The following is a 20164-nucleotide window of genomic DNA, read 5'->3' on the forward strand; positions in this document are numbered from 1 at the left end:
CTTAAACCCCTAGTATTTTCACATTTTGGAATAAAATTTTTCTGGAAATAGGAAAAAAGAATCCCCAGAGTGTTTTACTGCAAACCCCTTCAAACATGGCATTTTTGAAACCAGATGGTCTCTTTGGTGTCCTCAGTAGCCTGTTGTTTCCTTTGCATATGATTTGTCCACCAATGAATAGCATCTGGGCATTTGTGAGTAGGAAGAATCAAAGCTCATGAGCCTGTCTTTCAGTTCTGGTCCTTTCCTTGCTTGGGAGAAGCTGGAAAGCCCTGGACAGCACGCAGAACTGCTCTCTTCTGAACGAATCTGTCCACTCCTTTCAAAGCGTATGAGGTGGCAGTATAGAGTCCCTTCTCTAAGCCCTTGCCCTCCAGGGCTGCCTCCTGCAATAGCCCCACTATCCTTGTTCTTATGCATGAACACCTGCCTCTTCTTATCAGAACAACTCACTCATTCCACCTGAACTTCTCTGGGTCTCTATTTTAAGACAATTACATTGGCACAGGACCTGATTTGAGGCCTTCCCGGTCTTTCCTCCCGCACAGATTGCATCTGTTGCTACCGGACAGCAAAAAAACCCCTTATTTGAATGAATTACTGTAATTGCTATTCTGAAATGTTAATGCTTGGTGGCATGACCTTTTCACATGCCAGAGCTGTTGATGCTTGGATATGACAATATGTCAGGATGCAGCCTTTTCTGTTCAAAGGCTTCCTGAACCAAAACAAACCAATTTGAAAATTAACAGGGCTGTGGAGCTGTGGGTTAGAGTTACAAACGGGATCTAATTACAGGAAGAACTCTTAGAAAGGTCTCATGTGAGACATGAGGCTCTTTAGGCACTGATATGCATTAGTGATGAAGTACATCTTGTTTAACTATTTGGATATTAGGTACCGATTAGTTTTGTCAAAGAGGAGCATTCAAAGAAAAGAAATGATGAATAACCATAATAGAAAATTAGGACAAGTCTGATTCCATCTTCCAGAGAATGAAAATAGCTTCAGTTTTATCTGGAGTCTGTCCAAGTGCTAGTACACACAAGGAGGTTACTTTCAGAAAGCTACTTTTTGTGGCCATCTGCTTGTTGCTTCCAAGCACAGAAGCTAGTGTGTTAGGCCTACACAGCTGCAGGCCTGTGGGCCCTGTATGTGCACTTCAACATATCTGCCCTCATCTGCAACACCTGAAATAGACCAATATATCCTTTTATGCATTTTGTTCATCAATAAGAGACCAAATTCAAATGAGCGGCAGGCTATTAAGGAGTCCACATGACCGTCATTAGCTTGTGCCACCACCCTTCTTCTTCCATAATTTCCCAAGCCTCTCACATGTCCCTTCCTTCTTCATTTGCCGCACCTCTCCACATCTCTCTCTTTTCCCCTCAATCCAACATGCTCCAGTCCCCTTCGTTTCTCCTTCTCCTCTTCCTGCTGCAACCTCCTCAGGTTCTCACATGTTCCCTAACCCCTACAGCAACTTTTTCCTTCTCCAACCTCATTTCCTGTCCCTAATTAAATCATGCCAACCTCCCAAGTCACCTAAGTGATTCTATCTACAGCTGCAGTCCTCCTTCCCGTCAGTATCTCCTACTTCAAGTTTCTCTGGTGGCGGAGGGAGCATGTGCTTAGCCCACCTGGGAGCTGAGGGGTGGTTTGTGCTTCCCCACCAGGCACCCGGGCTCCCGGGCAGGAGGGCTCAGTATTTGGAGCAGGTGAGCCTTGCACTGGCAGGTCTACCCTCCTCCTGCTTCATGGGTAGGAGCACACAGTGTGCACGCACAGAAAACAGGACATTTGGATTTGGATTTAAATTCTATGGACCTCGAGGAGCCTCCTTCCTCAGAGACTCCTTCCTCACTTTCAGGTCTCCTAAACAGCTGTCTACCAAGAGTCCCCTGATGGGTGACAGTGCCAGACCAAACACCACTATCTTGCTTGCTTTTTAAAAAACAGAGGCTAGCTTATGAAACTCAAAATGTTTTCCAACAACCTTTCTTAATCAGAGCATCATAAAAACATGTAAAGAAAGATGACTTTATTGCTCAGATACAGCTTTATCCCTGCTTATCCTTCCCTTCTTCTCACGTAATCTTCCACATGGATTCCTTATTGCCATAGCGATGCCTCGCAGCTAAATGTCTCCCCTTCCTCCAAAGCTGACTTTTTACTCTTCACAATTTATCTCCAATGATCCTAAACCATAAGCTCTTCTTTTTATCTTCCTCTACGTCAAAAGATTTCTGGTAACAAAGCCATGTTCCCAAGGATATTTTAGGCAATGTAGTTCTTCATCCTCCAACTATCTTTAATCAAATTACTGATGCAAATAACTGAGATAAATATGCTGGCTCTTTACTGACAAAATAATCTAGAAAAGTGTAAATAAGCAAACTAAATCTGTACTATATATGCATGAGATACTCTCTCAGGATGTCTTAAAAAAAAGTGAAGGCATTTAGAAATATATCAAGATGATTTAGATGCCATATTAAGTGTGTGTATCCTTTGTATCTCTTCAAATATACATTATATACACACACATATAATGATATGTATTTATATAAGAGAATTTTGGAAGGGAAGGGCATGTTGCTGTGCATGTTCAAGGAATGAATAGCACCACGTTCCAGGATTTTGGATTAGGCTTCCCTTTGGGACAAATTAATCCAATTCTCTATCCTCTGGGGTTCTCCACATCTTTCTCTGAAGCATGCCATGTGGTGCTGGGCATTGTTAAAGGTCTATTGGTCAAAACTGGACAAAATAGAAGCTCCAGTTCATAGATTATGGTGATTTCCATTTTCAAGGTATGCATATGGCTGCCAGCAACATTAATCTAGGAGATTTCTCTATTTAAAGTTGGGCTTCTGTTTGGAAAGTTGATTTGTTTCCTTCTTTCCCAGCTCAACCCATTGTTTTCCCCTTTCTTCGTGGCAACCCAGAAAGAGTAATCTCATTGCTTTATAGTATTAACAATTTTATCAATAAAAATCAAAGTGCAAAATTCAGTAGTTGAGGTTACTCTTAAGAATCATGGAACCGGTTCAGACAAAACAAGAACCTTTTGTCCCACTCCTGAAGAAAACTGAACCTGAACCTTTCCTGAGATTCAATAAAAATGACTTAATCTGACTTTCTTTTCTCTGCTACTGCTGGGTGTTTCATCAGGAACTGACTGCAAATAAAAATGAAAACATTTAATTATCTTGACAAAGACTAGTCTCATTATCCAGAATAAGGAGGCTATAGTAAGTTAGGTGAAGCTTGAGCAAAGTAACAGAAACTTTTGAATCCATTTAGAATAAACCTTCACAAATTACTAGAAAACCAAAATTCACATTCATTTTAAAAATTTAGTGGGGGGATAACTATTTTTTCTTTCTTTTAGGTCATAGATGGAAATAGCCACGTGGGAAGAAAGCAAATTAAAAGGCTCCCTATCTTTTAATTTGTAATTAAACACTAAATACCCTTGCAGCATCCTTAAATGATTCTAAGACTGACTGAAGTTCTCAGTATGTTTAAGAACTATCTCTATCTGTAGTCTCCAAATGGTATTTTTCTAGCAACCTGGCTGTGGTGAGAAGAGAGAAATACAACACAGCCAACGCCACAGTTGATGGGGAGATGCCATGTGATGCTGTACAATGTGTTTTGAGCTATATTGAAAGACTGCTGATCATAGCCAAACATTAATGTAGATTCAAGTTGCTCTTGAGAAAGAGGATGGAAAAGATGCAGCAGATAAACAAATCTAATGATATAATGATCTGGAGCTAACTGAACACAGTGAGAATTTGAGAGTGTGCTCAGTAACACACATGTCCTGGACTCTTGTCAGTGATGTGACTCCTGGCATATCAACATGTCTCAGCATGTCTCCACTTCTCTTGGTCTGAAGATCTCTGCTCTGGCAGACTGTTCTTCCACATAACTTGGCTCCTTCACTGGAGCATGCTCGAACTGGCCAGTCTGGGGAAACGTCTGTCACAATAGTGGGATTCATCTTGCAAGCATCTATTGCAAGCTAGGCATTGCAGACTTCCTCAATGGAAAGAAAGATGCTTATAGAGTGTTGTTCACCTAACCAGATGAACTGTGTCCTCAAAAGCCTCTTCTTTATACTGATCATTCAGGAACCTGCAATGCCTTGCTCAGTTGCAGATGTGCACACCAGTGCTGTAATGAGGGAAGATGAACGGTTTTCTTGTTGCAGCTTCTAGAAGAGAGCACTATGTCCCTTTGATGCGGTTTAAACATCGTGATTGAGATAAGAGAAAACTGCATTGAAGTTGAAGTGAATATATGTTGAAAAATTGAATTAAAATGACAGTTTATCATTTAAGCCAAATTCAGTATGTCCTCTCATGCTGGTCAACCACAGTAAGAATACTCTTCTGTCCATGACAGATGAGATTTTTCTACCTCAAAACCAAATTCCCTCTTCCTCAATCCACTTTTGCTCAGACAAAGAAAATACATTACTTACATTTAAGGGAAACTAGCTCTCACACTGTAATTAGCTGATTTCTATTTTTTAATTTATTTTCAAATTCAGTAGGCTTCCAGGAGTCAGTGACTGCATTGCTAAAATTCTTCTCTTAACTTCAGTTTTCCCGTTCTGATAAATGACAATTTTGCTTACTTATGTAGAATATCTCCAGAATTCAAATGGTGTCCTGAATCTAGCAGAGAATTTTAAATCAATAAGACTGCTCAAATGCTTCAATTTAAGCACACAGTTTCTTGGTAAAACTGTGACCTCTCCAGCAGGTGAAAATAATGCTTTTAGTCCTCATCCTCAAGAGATGCCCAAGACGAGAAAACAAACTGCATGTCTCAAAGGGTGAAAGAAATGTTAACACAAAAATAAGCATTCCATTTTTATGAATACAAGTTATTTTCACAAAAATAATGGACATATAATTAATGACAACTATTTTCTCCCAATTTTCATTAATTTTGAAAATGAACTTGATATTTGTGACCATATTCATCAGTTGTGAGCCCCCTCAAAGACATGTTCTTTTAGGATAAATATTTTAAAAATTCAATTTAAAATATTTAATTATTTCATGAAAGTGAATTTTGAATGCAATATTTTACTGTATTGCTTGGAATTAGTAAAGAATTTGTTGTGTAAGCAATGCAACTCTCAAATAGAAACAACACTGGGTGAATTACCTAACTAATTAATATGGCATGAATTTCAAATTAAAAAAGCAAATGTTTTGAAATTAATTGCACTGAAATTGAGGTTCCAGACTAGGAAAAATAATTTCAAACACATAAACCTGAGACATTTGAGAAGTAAAAATTTGATGAATTAATATGACTCAATTATTTACTCAGCTTTAGTTTCAGTCTACAGTGTATATGAAATAAATTCAGAGAATTTATTGATAAATACATTGCTGAAAATACTTTTAAAACAAAGCAAAACAAATCAGATTACCTTCTACTCCCACCCTGCCCTACAAGGAAGGCTAGCAGCTTTTTGTACGCTTCCATTAATAACTGTGAGATGAATGGATTTTTGGGCAATAGGCAAGAGCTTCATAAGCAGTTCAATTAGGAAAATAATTTTCTGACAGAACAGTGTGAAAAACAGTACTGCCGTGCAAAAACAGACTGTGCACAGCAGAAACTGCATCTTTATGTTTTTATTTAGTGAAGTGACTTCCATGAGAATTATGATATATAAATAATAGAGAGAAACTAAACACAGACATGACCAGTCCATGTCCCGGCTACCTAAGTTTGTGCTACAAATCCCATATCAAAACAAGAGACTCAGTGGTATGTAAAAACTGCATTACTAGGATATTAGGACATCCATACAAGGTAATCTTTAAAAAAAATTCTAAATATAAATGAATCACTGAGTGGGAATGAATAAGGATTCTGTACACCCTAAAATACCATTTCAGCTAGCTAGTCTATAGATATAAATGAAGTTACTTTGATTATAACTATTACTCAAACATGTGTTTCCAACATAAAACAGGCCTTGTTTGATACTAAGCTTTAATAAGAATGACAATGATGTCTTGAGTACTTGGCAGCTTCACCAGTGCCTCATGATCTGATTGAATATGTCAGGGTAAAGGCTGTGAACATTTAGGGTTCATACCTTATTCACTCAGAAGTGGTTTCAGGTCACATTACACGAAAAGAAGTTGATTTATTTTGCATGACAACTATGAATTTTAACCAAAAGACACATTAATAAAATAAAAAAAGGTCTTTTCTCTCAAATCGCAAAGGCAATTCTTTCCTCTTCCTGAGATCTTTTCTTGCATTATTTTTATGTTTGCACAGTGCAAACTGCTGTCTTCAAATGATACACGAGACCAGCAGCTGCTTGTATTTCTCAGTCTTTCCTTTGACATGGTTCTGAAATGAAAGTGACTTTCTTTTGCTTTGCCATGCAGCTTCAATTCCCATTTTGTCTAACTGCACTTCCTAATAACTAAGAGAAAGAAAATGGGAAATGATAAGCTGACAGCTTTGTTCCCTGCAGTTAGTTATAGTAAAAGCCTATGGAAATTTGTGACAAACTATGGTAACCTACATGAGGCACTGGAAAATCAGTTTCATTCAAAGCTTGGCTAATTGTCAAAACAAAAATAAGTGATCAAAGATCTATAAAAAATTATGTTAGCATGTATATAATTGTGATTTATGAAGACTTAGACAAAGACCATTTTCCTTCACAAGAAATTAATGGACAATGTTAGTATTACCATCATTGCCATTGCTGAAAAGTACAGATGCCTAAAAATTTATTAGAAAAGTGTATCCATTAAGTATAAATTTATTGGGCCACTTTCTATTCCAAATCAATTATGATCTTTCATCACCTTGTATAAAAGTCAGGCTGGAAAGAGCAGGAATGTTAAATAGTTAAAACTAGCAATATATAATTTTAGATAACTTCTCCAATGCTTTGATCTTAAATTGAATTCAGTCTGCCATCAAGATGGCATCAAGTTTTAATGTAAAATGAGAGGGTTACTGCTATCATAATTGTAAAGTACAGTGTTCTAATTTTTTGTGACTTACTGAATGCAAATCAGTAAAACCCAGACTAGAATCACATGGGAGAATGCTCATTTTCTTACAAGTTGCTACGCTTTAAACTTTCCATTTGTGCCCTTTCGTTAAAAATACCTGAACAGTTTACAGGTTTAAAAGAAAAAAAAAAAAAAAAAAAGGCAGAAAGTCACTGGAAAACACAAGCTTTAATCAGGATATATTTTATGACCCAGCAATTCCCATGGGTCTTTTAGATTTTGGAGGCTGTGAAGTGACATGTGTAAATGTCCCTCCCAGGGGAAGAGAAGCAAGCACTAATTGAGGTATTGACAGGTTTAAATGAAGCAGAAACACACTAAGAAACTCTGGCTACAACAAAAATGAGTACTGGTGAGCAGTGCATGCTGGGACATTAATGGTTTTCATTCACTGCTCATTCATGCAAGTAAGTATACTTTTAAGCACAGTGACTTGGGTCTATAACAGCTCGGTTCTGAGCTAAAAAGCCATGAAATACTATCTGTGATGTATAAGAGAGCTCTGGTAGAACTAGTCTTGTCTAGCCTTTCAGAGTGAATTACATTTTTTAGTCTAGATACATGCAAATAGACCAACAACATCTGATACTCTGATGATGGAAACAGAACTGAAATGTATTAAAATCAGCAAGATACAACTCTCTCTATATTTATGTAGGCATTCTCTATGCAAGTAAATTAACACAAACAACATAAATATATATATTCTGCATATTAATACTAACAGAAAGGCATTATTGCATTGTATATATATACACAAAAGCATTCACCTGTGCATGGAAGTAGAACACATTCACAGAACCTGTCAGTGGCACTCATCTCAACCTAACTTCAGGTAGCTAAAAATTAGTCATCCAAGCCTTCAGCTAGTCAAATGAGGACTTCTGTAGCAGTCCTTGGGAAGAAACAAGACCTCCCAGAGGGCCATTCATCTTGCCTTAAAGATGATGAATGATGATGAATCTTGTTGATGATAAAAGGAGCTCAGGGTAAGCTTAGACTTTTACAACCAACCTTTAGAAGTCTAGCTTAAAGTCAGATGAATCCAGTGCTAAGGGTCTAATCTTAAATCCTACATTCTCTTAACTGAGGAGATTCAAGACGTCAACAAATACTACTATCTCAGGAAAGACAGGAAAGGAGATTCAGCTGGGGAGAATAAGATCCTGATAAAAAGCTCTGAAGACATTTATTTTAATGGACATCAATCTGGTTTCTCCAGTCAAAATCCTAATATTTGCCCCTTGTCACAGAGACCATCTGGGGATGGTTTGGGAATGGTCTGACCATCTATGGAGTATTAGCTCTGCTTGTTGCTGAAAATCAATAAACTTGATTCCTAATCTATTCTATCTTTTATTTTCCACTATAAGGTCTATTTTCTACTTTGGCTGCTCAGCATGCAAGCAGCTTCTGCAGGGAAAACAGATCTCTTAAGTTGGTCAGAAAAAGGAGAACATTTCTAGAAGAATGGGGAACCATCTTAAAGGCTGCACAGTCTAGGAAAAACTGCTAGGTAACTTGTGTACTTAACAATTTTTTTAATGCATGCATTATGGAAGGAGGGAAATACTAGTAAAGAAAACAAGGAAGGCTTAGTTAAACACAATATTTATAAAGTAAAGATATTCAGTATAATAATTCTGTGAGTTACATTTACGCATAAATAAGCAGCAGCTCTTACAGCAGAAAATCAGAAAAGAAAATTCTCACTTACCTTGATTAAATCTAAAATTAGGACCATCCTGGGGGATTTTTTTGTGCCTTTTAAATTCATTACTGTCATGTCGCTGCAGTGTTTTATCAAATCTAAAGACTAGGCCTTTCCACTGAGTATTTTGGGACTGTTACACTGAACAACTAATAAAGCTTCCAGACAAAAGCAATGGCTGACCATTTGGCTCCAGTACCCAAATGCCTAAGGCCAGAGGAAGTGGACCCTAATTTGAACCAGGGTTATGGCTATTTTGGTTTATTCAAAGCAGCCAATATGCTCATCTAGCTGTGAGCCAGAGAATAGCTGAAAAGAAGTTTTAAAGCCAAATTTTACACTACTGTTCCTGACTGACAGTGTCCTGCTATATAACCAGGGTCCTCCTATATAACTGGGGTCAAGGTGTATGTGTGTTTGTGCTTGCATACATGCATATGCACATGTGTGTGAGTAAGAGAGGGGAAAAAATATGTTTTCCATGGCATCAAATAAGGAGAATTATTTCATTACCTGGAAAAGAATACAAAGCAACCCTCATTACCTTCTTCCCTTGACCTTCAGCTGTCCTGTGGATTTCTATTTTCAATACACTCTTAAAAATTTTTCGATTTCTCTGGAGACCGTTTTTACCCCTTGGCCAAGGAAAGGCATCGTAAATACTAGTGTTTCAGGCAGAAGTAAATTATAGCCATCCATCTCATGAACAAAGCACATGGCACAGGGCTGCAGATCTCTTTCCTCCAAAGTACCTCCCCACAGCACGAATGTTATAAGGAGTTCAAAGGACTTTTTTTTCCTTTAAATTGTGTTTCAAGTGAATAGGAACTCCAATTCCCACTTCCACATACAGAATGAACACCCAAAAGCAGAGGCCAAAATGACAGTGGTGATAATGTAACCACCAGCAAAGGTGGAAGTCTTGCTTCTAGGAACGGTTTGGCATATTGTATACAATGGATGTTAAATATGATAAATGAAACAGCTAGTTACAGGGTCAATATGAAAATACTTTGATGTTTGATTTTTTTTTTAACCAGATTGTCAAATGTTTCTTTTTTAATCACATCCTTTAAACACACACACACACACAATCTGTGCTTAGATCTAAACTTGCTACCTAAATTATTAAATTATCTTTATACAAAGAGTTTGACTTTAGGAACTCCAGGAGTTTGAAGTGCTGATTTGGTAATTCTGGGGTTTGTTTTCATTTTTTAAAGTTATATTCCATTATAAAAGGAATAATCACTTACAATGGAATATTGTGGGCTTATGCACTATATAACAACCTTATTAACTGGATACACAAGGAGGTCATTTTTTATACTCAGGTTTTATTGGGGTGGTCTAGCTCTTTCTATGATGCATTTTAGAGTTTCTTGTAAGCTGGTGTGAAGCTTTTCAGAACCACTCCTGTTGGGACTTTGGACTGTCATTTTTTTGTCAGAGAACAGCTAATTTCTTCGACCCAAAACTTTTTATGAGAATGTGGTCTCTGACAAAAGGAATTGCTGAAAAGGGTTTATTAGCTCAGCATTCAATTACTGGTGAAAAGATGAGAAGAAGAGACTACAAGCACTCAGAGTAAGCAATATAGTCAATGATCACTGCCTATTTGAGAACACAACCTTGCATCTAAATGCCTCAGTCTCTTCCCATTTTCTGTTTTTCTAGCGTGACAAACATTTCACTGTATATACAGGCTTGGACAAAGTCAACACCACAAAGTAAACCAAGACAGACTAAAACTATTAGCTCATCACCTTCAATTACTACAATTAATATTTGATTTTATTTGCAAAATGAAGTATTTCCTATAACAGACTGAGAAATACTCATCCCACTATAGCTTATAACTTGACTGTAAGGACATCGAGATGTAGGAATGACCAAGCAAGACTTTGAAATTCACTTCTCTGCATCACATCTAACCACTGTTTCTTGGGAAACCCTCTGCCTTTTTATGACTACACAGAAAGAAAGGGTTTGTTGGTCCCTGGTTATAGTGCAGCACTGCCCAGTAGACTGGCTGGGTGGCTCAGGCTTGGAGAGGAGCAATCAGGGCTTTCATGTTCCCAGCTGTGATAGTAGGATACCCTGCATTTCCTTGGCTCCAGACAGGTAATCTGAAAATGGTGAAAACTCAGGCTGAAATGGGGGTCTCAGGATTTCCCAGCCCCCTGTGATGAAGCTGAGGACCCTGCGTGTGCCTGTGATTTGACACTATGGGTGGGATCAAGCTCTTAGCTCCACAGATCCTGGTTCAGCTTTTACTACCATCTTCCTGAGACATCTGGGAGGACTCATGGTCAGCCATGGCTGGTCTGGTCCCTCAGAGCCTGGTTCCTGGGCAATAATTTATGTGTGAAATCTACTGGTGGGGAGCCAATGGATGGAACTTTCTGAATATTTCTAAGCATTTATTTTCAACTGTTGTCTGGGCAAATATCTAAAATTTTATTTTTCTGTCCACAAAAACATTGGAAATTATACAGAGAAATGAAATAATAATTTCCAGCAAGCCATCATTCATAATTATCATTACCCTATGACATGGAACTCTTCTGTTTATTTTATTAATAAACAAATGCAAGAGGCATCAGCTGTTGTGCAAGCTTCCCTTCTTGTTAATCTGTCTCTGTTATGAAACTGGATTCAGAACACCAAACATTTTTTAGACAGTAATGTTAGTTCATTCACCATAAATCCAGACAGATTTCAAATACTGTGTAAGAGGCAAAAGACACTGCTTTCCATTATCAGCTTCACAGGCTCTTCAACTCCTTGTGTAACCTGACTAATTAGACACATTGCCAATGGCTTAATCACTAAATTTTTTTTTTTAATTGTAGAAACCTTCTATTAAGCAATAGTTAGAGCTACTTATCTTATAAAGACTATGATATAAATACAGAAACGGTACAGTTTGTTTTAAAACTTGGTACTACTGCTGTACTTACTCCAGGAGCTTTCACCAAATGAGATCTAGTTAGAGGTGATGTAAAACACTGAAAGCAGGAGAAGAAAAGATTTATATTACAGTTCTGAACTTGTCCAAAAATCAGACCAACAGGTTTACAAAAATCTTCAAAATGCAAATTCTGACAGAAAAGGAAAAAAATTATGAAAATTTATGAAAATTCTCAAAACTGAATCTTTTTTTCAGCCAAAAAATACTAGTACAATCACTCAAATTCATGAAGCTTAATTCACTCTAAGGGACATGGATTTCCTAGTGGTCACCTGGGAATACATTCCTGACTCTTTAATTCATTCCATGAGGAACTGAAAGAATAGTTTTGCCAAATAAAATACAATGCAAAAAGTTATGGTATTATTGAATCAGAAGCAAAAAATCTCTTACCATGAAGTAAAGTTATCACTAATTTCTAGTCAGCTTCTTGTTTAATGAATTTCCCCATGGATGAATGCTTCTAGGTTTCTTACCAAAAACAGACTGTATGATTGATCTAGTGTTGTATAGCCATGCTACTTCTCCTCTGCAAATAACTACTTGAATCCAGCTTTTTTTTTTTTTTTTTGGTAGCTGCTTGTAATGAAAAATTTATCATATTACCTAAGATCCTGTAAAAAACATTCTGAGATTTTATCTTGAGAAGCTATTGCGCTTCTGCTCTCTGTTAACTGATGCCAAATCTGGCTGTTCTTTGAAATTTGGCATAAAGCATAAAAAATCCCTTGTTAAAGAAGTGCTACACCTTTGTCCCATATTATTTCACTGATAACTCACGGTTGAAAGATGCTGAAAAATTACTTTTTCACTTTCCTTACTAGTAAGATAAATTAAAATAATAACAATATCAGCATGACGCCAAACTAATAACCAAATGTGAATGTTCTAAAAAGGTAGATGCTGCCACTGTTAAAGCAGCTACAACTACAACTCTAAACTGGGACAAAACCACCAGATTCCCACATCATCTCAACTACTTATGCAAGTAAAAGGGTGATAAAAGCAGATTGCTTCTCCACCCCAATTTATTTTCGTTTCTGCATAGAAGGGGGTCACTGATCACATTGGACACCTTCAGGTTATTTGTGGACAACATTTTTTTTTCCTCAATTCCTAGGAAAGAAAATGGGGGACTTCAACCAGGCTGCTTTGTCCAAGTCTCCAGATCCAGCAATTGGCTCAAACAGTTTGTTCCATCTTCCATTAGTATTGAATCCTGCAACTTGAATGGCAGAAGTCTATTTTGAAGACTAAGTATTCAGACTCTACTGGTGGCAGACTTTAAAAATATGTAAAAATTAAAGTATATAGAGAACTGTAAGACATCCTCTCTGGATTAATCTTAGAATCATAGAATCATAGAATCGTTTAGGTTGGAAAAGACCTTTAAGATCATCCAGTCCAAACATTAACCTACACTACCAAATCCACTCTAAACCAATCAAGGGTTGACTAGACTAAACCATGTCCCAAAGTGCCCATCTACCAGTTTTTTGAACACTTCCAGGGATGGTGACTCCACCACCTCTCTGGGCAGCCTGTTCCAATTCTTGACCACACTTTGCGTAAAGACATTTTTCCTAATTTCCAACCTAAACCTCCCCTGGTGCAGCTTGAGCCCATTTCTTCTCGTCCTATCGCTAACTACTTGGGAGAAGAGACCAACACCCACCTCACTACAACCTCCTTTCAGGTAGTTGTAGAGAGCGATAAGGTCTCCCCTCAGCCTCCTCTTTTCCAGGCTAAACAACCCCAGTTCCCTCAGCCGCTCCTCATAAGGCCTGTGCTCCAGACCCTTCACCAGCTTTGTTGCCCTTCTCTGGACACGCTCCAGCACCTCAATGTCTTTCTTGTAATCTTACATGGATTAAGAAAGAAACTTATTTTAAATGGTAAATTCAAGCACCCAAAATTTCAGGAAACAACTGAAATTTCCAAACAGTCTCCTATTTGTTGTTATCATGTTTGATGATACATTCTTTAATTACACAAACATTGTTTTCCCACAAGATAAGGTCTCTTTTAGTACAGCGGGTACATGGTGCTCAGGGTTATGCAGTTAGTGAATGATGCTACCTCTATTCTGCCTTATTTTTGATCATGCACTTGGTTAGAAAATAGTAACTGAAATGAAGCAAGAAAGAAGACTGGTCTTTTTGGCTAGGCTTGCTGAATGCCACATAGAATACTTTCATTTTACTCTATTTTCTGTGGCAAAATTAAGGTTTCCTAGAAGGTTACTTCCCACTTTCTTTGACAGATGTTGTTATGTCCCTTCCTTTATTTCTAGGTGTTCAAGTGGCTTTGCAAAATTGCTGAACATCCCTGAATGCAATTGAAGTCTTCCTAAAATATGCCCTGATTATCTAGACAGTGAATTATTTCTACAGATAATACGTGACATATTTTTGCTGTCTTTTGAGGTAGTTACACAGCTAGAAAAGAAAAGATACAAACTCATATTTAACAAAGGTTTTCCAAGGATAACTTGGAAACTTCTTAAAGTTGTGTGGTTCCTGAAATGTTCCTGTATTTAGGTGTACTTGACTCAGTTGTTCTGTATGAGTGGCATCAACCAAGAGACAGAGTGCCCAGAACTAGTCTTACAACAAAGAGCTTATTAAGAAGCTGAACTCTAGTGAACTGTGAAGAAAAAATATAAATGCAATCATATCTGCAGCACTGAAGAAAGCAAAAACCTTCTCAGCCCTGTGCCAGTTAAATACATTTTTAATACTGCTGCTAAAAAATAATAACCCTTTGATTTTCTTTCCAAAAGCTTGCGAAGTTGCTGGCAGCTCCAGTAACTCTTCCAGTTTCTATTGTCAGCTCTGCCAGTCTCTCATAAATGTCACTAGTCTCTTACACCTCTGTCTCCAGAGCTCATGTTCCTTGCCTCAGATTTTGCCAGAATAAATCCCTGTAATATTACACAGTTCCCCCGCCCCCTTCTAAGTTTACCCTTCTGTCTGAGCAGGCCCCTGTTGTGTTTTTTAATTAGATGGTGTCCTTTGCACAGAATGGGACTTTGAGGCAAAGAGGTGAAAAAAGGGTCACTGGTGATTTGCTGCACGTATCAGGGCTGAGCTAGCTGGTAACTGCGAGACAGTAAACCTGAATAATTAGTTTTGTAGGGAACACTGGAATATTTGGTACTCCAGGTGAAAACAGGAATCTGAATCATTATCTTAATCTTATCGAAACCTCTCAGAAAGCATTAAAACAGGTCATCTGTCAAGAATTCCCATGTCATTATTACTGGTAAGAAAAGATGTAATTCAAGAGCAGCCTCTGAGATGGTTTTCTCTTTTGGGATCACCTAGAACCACAGAGTATGAACATGTAAACTGAGATGTTGCTTTAGAGTCTAGTCTTTCAACTTTAAATTTTCTAAAATATTTGCATGTCAGCTATCTTGGAATTGCTTCAGGGAGGCTGGTTTGCTTGTATGTATTTTTCATATAAAGTAGCATCAGTATCAGGAGCACGTACTTTTTGAAATTCAATGGTTAAGGAAAGATGATGGAAGAATAAAGTTTGGGTAGCACCCTTCATCTACATTGTTACTGATGGCTAATTACTGTGTGACTAAAGCAGTATTATTGTTATCACCAGAGCATCTAAAAACCCAGTCTTGTGGATTAAAAAAAGCACAGCTCTGGAAGATGATGATATTGACAGCTCTTCTAGGGAGCTGTTTGTCAGCAGGTCCCACATAACCCTACGGAGGAGGCAGCATTAGGGAGGAAGAGCTCCTGGCAGCCCTGTAACAAGCATCTTGTGCAGCCCAGGGAAAACTGTTCAACCTTTCCGTGCCTGGCGAACCCAGAGCTCTTGGCAATTGTGCACAGCTTACTTCCAGAAGGAGAATAATCACATTTCTCAGTTCAGTAAAAGAAAAGCAGGAAAATAAAAAATACATAGCTCAATAAATTGTCACTTTCATACTTCAGAAGGAAAACTTTAAAAGATGGTAAAAACTTTAAACAAAAGTTTATTTATTACAAAATAAACATCCAAAAAAGATTTTGGATCCACAGGTAACAAAAAGGAGGAGTTCAGTCTTTCTTATTGAACTGGGCTGTGCAGCGGCAAAGCCAGGAAGGGTTTAGCAGTTAAGTGCTGTGGGACACCCACTGGCCTCGCTGCCTCGAATAATGGGAGCAGCTCTGTTCCTGTGACCATCAACAGCAAAAGCCATGTGCCGACCACGGGCTTGAAATTGTTGCTATATCACCGCCTTGTTGCAGGGGTGTAAGTGAGATCGCTCATACTTTTAGAGCTCGAAAGGCCACGTGGGTGAAATTCTGGTGCTGTAGAAGGCCAGAGGAGCTTTGTCACTGACTTTTGCTTGACCAAGGTTTCGTTTGCTAAAGTAAGAGTTTTACTGGCAACTCTCCTACAATCTTACTATCCAGTCCTCATATACAAGCTAAAAGGGAGATGCTAAATGAGAACTAAATTGCAGATTATTAAAAAAATTAATTCTTTTCTGTTTATGCTTAATAAAAACAAGAAAAAAATCTCACAAGGTCCTTAATACTGCCTATTACTATGCATATCCTCAATTCATGACTAACACATTTTAATTCAGTCACAGGGTATGCTTTAAACAATTCAGTGCTGCATTATGTGCTGCACTTGAGATGTTCAAGATCTTAATTGTTTGTTCTCTTCAGTATCCCTCACCCAAGAAGCTAATGAAAAATTCGGTCATGATGGTATTCTTTATGACATGCATAACTGTGACACATGATAATTTCACAATCATTTCAAGACACCATGTGGTTTCTTTTGACATTTTGTGACAGGCTGTGTTATCAAGCACAATTGTTTGCACAGGAAACAACTGTAACACGTGGTCCTTGGGACATTATGTTATCTCCTGATAATGATGTCATTAACATGTGTATACTATAATTAATGACTACAAGAGAGATTCATTTGAGTACAGCTTATGAATCCATTTCATCTAAAAAGGGAAAGAAAACCTATAATCATTTGGGCTCAGATCCTGAAAGCTACTTACTTGCAACCTGCTGCAGCTACACTGGGTGACCCATTAATTGAGGCATATTAACTAAGAAGCATTTATTTCTCAGTTAGATTACAGAAGCTTGGATTAGAATCATTATCATAATGATTGTTCTCATAGAGATCAATGAAAGAAACAGGAACCTAGCAGCGTTCCAAAACCCTTTGTCACCCTATCTCCTACCAACGGTAGCCAGGAAACAATTACAGTTCATCAGTCTACATAGCTAACATAATGAAGCTGAAGACACGTAGGTAGCAAACGCACTGCAGTTAATACCACCCCCCTTTCTTCTATAAGCCACAAGACAGAAAAAACACACTGCTTTCATCCTTGTCTGTGCCACATAGAAAGCAAACTGACTTAAAGGCAGTTCAGACACATGAAACTTTCTTATATAAGTTTAATAGTTTCTATCCCTCACTGTTACAATGGGCATCTTCTTGACAAGCTAAAACAGAGTCTTATTTTTGTCATCATATTTTTGCCAACATATTTGACTGTTTGATGTCCTGATGTTTGTCATACCATGGTTTTAGTATAATGTCTGTTGTGCTTTCACTGCAAACTCAATTCTGCTTTTCACTGCTTATAGTTTCCTGAAAAAAAAGACATATTTACACCCCCCAAAAATTTGTTTTCACTCCTCTCCCTTAAAGCTAGCAAAATTCCACAGAGACTTTTTTGTTTTATTCAAAATTTCGGAAGGCTGTGTTTGGGCACACAAAATATCTTCACGGAAATACTTGCATTCAGAAACAGCCACAAAAAAAAAACGCTGAGAGTGAATGAAATTTCCAACCTGCCACAGACATAGTCCTCAGGAAAACTGCCTATGATGTGTCTAAAGAGATTAAAATGAGACTGGATCCCTGTGAAGACGTTTGAAAATAGACTGCTTGCAGAAGCTACAGCTGATGAAAGCTGGATCATGCTGAATCCTCCAGATAGATTAAAACAGGACAGGAGGGAGATGGGGAACTGTGAGCAGACCTGCTCCTCCCAGCAGCACCCAAAGCACAAATTTTGAATGAGGTTCAAAGATGCACAAAGCACTAACTAGGCTTTTCCAGAATAGGGTAGGTGGGATATGTTCCTGCAAAACAAAATCAACAAACTGTTTTTTTGAGAGATACCACTGCCTTCTGTTGGTTCCTTCTTTCTTCTTGTGGCACTGGAGGAGAGCAGTTTGGGAGACCCAAGCATACTTCTCCTGTCAAACTGCTTCATAAGTATACAAGGTCAATCTCTTTGACTTTCCTGTTGTCTCTTACTTATTGTTTCTATAGAGTGAGTGTATGGATTATATGAGTATAGTGCATAAATAATGATTTATATGCATCATTAACTTTGCACTGTGGCTTGAAATACTGAATACGTACATATGTAGTAGCCCTTCTTACTCTGCAACTCCAGAATAATCATCACTGTATCTACTTCATTGTGCACTACTCTAACTTAAAGTGAATAAAATAACAATATGCATTTTCATGACATAAACTACAAAATATTTAAAAAGTCAAGAAATGCAAAATCAGAATTTCTGGAACAGTAGATTAGAGCACTATTAACACCAATTGACGTGAGAGACATAATAAAGGAGTTAACATTCAGAAATCATTCTCTCTACCTCATAAAGTTGTTATATCTGTGTTTGTACATGTGTGTTCCATACCTGGACTGTTGTTTTCCAAAAATGTTGTTGTGATTATATTAAAAATAAGTATGATTGTTCCTCCTAAACAAAGATCCTGATTCAGAACCAAGTGTGCTTTTTCTTCTGTGCAAATCATAAGAATTGGAAAGTTCTCAGTCTTGGTCTACAGGAATCTTTTATAAGCCAAAGTTGACAATTCACATATTATTCATTTAAGGTTTTAATTGCGGTATTTTTTTATAATTATTGATTATAACATCCTTTATAACAACACATTAAAAGAAAATGCTTCCAAAAGGAGAAATAAAATCTATATACCCATACAAAACTAGTGGAGCTGTAGAAGCAATCAAGGAATATATATTAAGTATCTCTATTGCAAATAGATCACAGGATTAATTCTGGAAAAGCAAAAACAAATTAAAATTTTCACATAGTCAAAACAGGGATGTCAGACTTTACTGTAAATTTAGAACCCTGACTTGACTCAACAGTTTGAGGCAAATGTGCTGATAGAAGATTATGTCCAGCAGATAAGATCTATACCTTTTAAATGCTATGCAGATTGTCTTAGTATTTAATACTGCATAAAAACTAGCTGAAAAAAATAATTTTCCTGAAAATACCCAATAGAAACAATATGTCAAGTGGTTCTATGAAGTTAATTTTATATTCGTTATTCATATTTGTGTATGTGCACGCATACATATGTATATGTGGAGAGAATGCATGCATATATATGACTGCAAGAGTCACCCACATTTAAAAATTTATTCACCCTCATACTTTGAGTAATCATGTTGGCCTTTTCCACACAAAGTCCTCTGTGGATTTATAAATGTGGATTTTTTTCCCCCACTGACCTCCACAGGGCCACAGGGACATAAAAGTGGGTTTCCAGTGTATTAAGAAACAAAAGGAAAGAAAGAGAAAAAAAAAGACCTTTAAAGGAGTTGTATGAATAAATCCAATTTAAAGCAAACAGGCAATTTTTGCTGGGAAAACATCACATGGTACACACAGAGCATGCCAGACAAAAGCCATTACATGACTTGCACAAAGGCTCTGAAAAGTCCTCACTCTCACTTACTATCTTGCTGAAATATACGATGATGTCAATTAAATGGATACAGAGTCCGTATCTTAAACTTCTCTGGAGTACAAGCATTAAAGAACCAACCCCCTCCAGATCGTTTTCTCAACAGTGACAAATATGTCTGCCTAGGTATCCAATGGTACTTGGGGAAAACCACTCACTAACTTTATGGGGAGAGACAAAAAAGAGCACAGATCCCTCCTGACTTGAACCAGTTAGATGGTTTATAACACTTCATATAGCATGACTCTCCCTTTTGCCTTTTCTGGGTGCGAAAGCATAAAAGTACATTACTCTGGTGTAAGAGTATAACTCCTCAAGGTTGCTCGCATTTCAGCATATATGTAATGTTCCCTGGGTTAGCTTACATCACACTGCATGAGAAACAGGTTAATGCACTGGTAAGTCAAGCTGTCTTGGTATAAGCAAGCTGGAAGTATGTGATATATCCCTTCAAAGTACTCTAACTCCTGTGTGTTCCAGGCAAAGCATCCCTGGATGGCTCCAAGTTAAATCCTTGGTGCTTTCAAGCTGCTACATTTCACACATAGAGCTTACCCAATTAAACGCAGGAGCTGAAACAAAATTTGTTTAATTTTGCTT

General features: G+C 37.6%; 1 protein-coding gene across 3 annotated transcripts in view; it reads right to left on the reverse strand.

The window, feature by feature from the left end:
• Nucleotides 1–20164, reverse strand: part of DSCAM (DS cell adhesion molecule) — a 435274-nt gene that overhangs the window by 126172 nt on the left and 288938 nt on the right. The window lies entirely within an intron of this gene.

Source organism: Pelecanus crispus, chromosome 1, assembly GCF_030463565.1.
Source record: "Pelecanus crispus isolate bPelCri1 chromosome 1, bPelCri1.pri, whole genome shotgun sequence".
Classification (NCBI taxonomy): domain Eukaryota; kingdom Metazoa; phylum Chordata; class Aves; order Pelecaniformes; family Pelecanidae; genus Pelecanus; species Pelecanus crispus.